General features: G+C 41.8%; 1 protein-coding gene across 3 annotated transcripts in view; it reads left to right on the forward strand.

Moving 5' to 3' along the window:
- The window catches only part of lrrc57 (leucine rich repeat containing 57), a 4,790-nt gene extending 4,725 nt beyond the window's left edge, over window positions 1–65 (forward strand). For all 3 annotated transcript variants that reach the window (XM_067615064.1, XM_067615061.1, XM_067615062.1), the window contains exon 6: window positions 1–65. This exon is cut by the window's left edge and continues 840 nt beyond it. The gene's annotated coding sequence lies outside the window, so the exon portion shown is untranslated.
- Window positions 66–2,500: the final 2,435 nt, after the last annotated feature.

Consider the following 2,500-nt stretch of genomic DNA (forward strand, 5'->3'; position numbering starts at 1 on the left):
AGAATGAGTCTTAATGTTTAAACATGTTTCCTGTCTTCAATATTAAAACTCTAATAACTACTGAATATTGGACTGAATATTGGACTCAGTACCCCCCCCCCCCCCATTCTATTCTATTCTATTCTATTCAATTCTATTCTATGTCTCACCAGCAGGCGGCGGTCATGCGCAGCGTGTTCCTCGAATTCTCTCTCACACACACACTCTCTCTCTCTCTCTCTCTCTCTCTCTCTCGCTCTCTGTCTCTCTCTCTGTCTCTCTCTCTCTCTCTCTCTCTCTCTGTCTCTCTCTCTCTCTCTCTCTCTCTCTGTCTCTCTCTCTCTCTCTCTCTCTCTCTCTCTCTCTCTCTGTCTCTCTCTCTCTCTCTCCTCCCCCTCCACATTCCGCCGCTACCGTCAAGCTGCGCCGAATATAAAGACACTTCCGGTTACGTGAATTTACGTTACGTGTAAATTTGACTTTAAAACACAATGAATGAATGAATGAATAATAACAACAACAATAATGACAATAATAATGTTTTAAAGTCTAATACTGATTAATACATATGTTTTATTTATTTTTTATTATGCAGAACACAAACATCTGTAAACGTAAATAAAAACAATGAGAAAAATATATCTGATTATAAAAATCTTTAAGAACATCAGTTTTATTGATCCATGAGTTTCTTCTATTGTTGTTTTTTGTTAATTTTTATCCCAAACTTTGTTTATCTCCAGATGTTGTGCACATGTGCAAACTGCACACAAACACTGTGAAGGAAAAACAGAAAAAAAAGTTAAAGATATATATACACACACACATATATACATACATACATATATACATATATATATACACATATACACACACACACACACACACACATATATATATATATATATATATATATATATATATATATATATATATATATATATATATATATATATATATATATATACATACATATACTGTACACAAATCCATAAACTCACACATATTCAAATTCAAAGTCAAGTTTCTATACAGAAATAAATTAACAGTAGAACAATGTGTTTCTCAGGACCAGGCTGCAAATAAATAAATAAGAAAATAAATAAAACACATAAAGACTCAATAAAGAGCAGCAGTTAAGAGGAGCAGTGCAGTAGCACAGTGGTACAGTGATGCAGTAGTGCGGTGGTGCAGTAGTGCTTTGGTGTGACGGTGCAATGGTGCAGTAATATGGTGGTGCAGTGGTGTGATGGTGCGGTGATGCAGTGGTGCAGTAATGCAGTGGCGCAAGGGTGCAGTAGTGTAATGGTGCAGTAGTGCAGTAGTGCAGTAGTACAGTGGTGCAGTGATGCAGGAATGCGGTGGTGCAGTGATGCAGTAATGCGGTGGTGCAGTGATGCAGTAATGCGGTGATGCAGTAATGCGATGGTGCAGTGATGCAGTAATGCGGTGGTGCAGTGATGCAGTAATGCGATGGTGTAGTGATGCAGTAATGCGGTGATGCAGTAATGCGATGGTGCAGTGATGCAGTAATGCGGTGGTGCAGTGGTGCAGTAATGCGGTGGTGCAGTAATGCGGTGATGCAGTAATGCGATGGTGCAGTGATGCAGTAATGCGATGGTGCAGTGATGCAGTAATGTGGTGGTGCAGTGATGCAGTAATGCGGTGATGCAGTAATGCGATGGTGCAGTGATGCAGTAATGCGATGGTGCAGTGATGCAGTAATGCGGTGGTGAATTGGTGCAGTGATGCAGTAATGCGATGGTGCAGTGATGCAGTAATGCGGTGGTGCAGTGATGCAGTAATGCGGTGGTGAATTGGTGCAGTGATGCAGTAATGCGATGGTGCAGTGATGCAGTAATGCGATGGTGCAGTGATGCAGTAATGCGGTGGTGCAGTAATGCGGTGATGCAGTAATGCGGTGGTGCAGTGGTGCAGTAATGTGATGGTGCAGTAATGCGGTGATGCAGTAATGCGATGGTGCAGTGATGCAGTAATGCGGTGGTGCAGTGATGCAGTAATGCGGTGGTGCAGTGGTGCAGTGGTGAGCACTGAGGGTTCTGGGATGGAACCCACTGGCCAGCTGGAGTCTACATGTTCTTGCAGGTTCTCCAGGTTCCTCCCACAGACCAAAAACATGCAGCTCAGGTTAACTGGTGAATCTGAAGTATCTGTAGGTGTGAATGTGAGTGTGAATGGTTGTCTGTCTCTATACTGCATGTCAGCCCTGTGATTGGCTCTCTCCTGTCCAGGTGTACCTCACCTCTCATCCAATGGCAGCTCAGATTGGCTCCAGCTCTCCTGCGACCCTCCAGAGGATAAACAGTAAAGAAAATGGACGGATGGAAATCTGAGTTCTTAGTTTAAATGTGTTTTTGTTTATATTACAGACTAATCAATACCAGACTAATCAATACCAGACTAATCAATACCAGACTAATGAATTATATTGGTCTTTTTTTGACATTTCTTGACTGTGATGGCCGCACTTGCAGCCACACAGCCATTTTGAAGTTTGTAT

This window comes from Thunnus thynnus, chromosome 16 (genome assembly GCF_963924715.1).
Source record: "Thunnus thynnus chromosome 16, fThuThy2.1, whole genome shotgun sequence".
Lineage (NCBI taxonomy): Eukaryota > Metazoa > Chordata > Actinopteri > Scombriformes > Scombridae > Thunnus > Thunnus thynnus.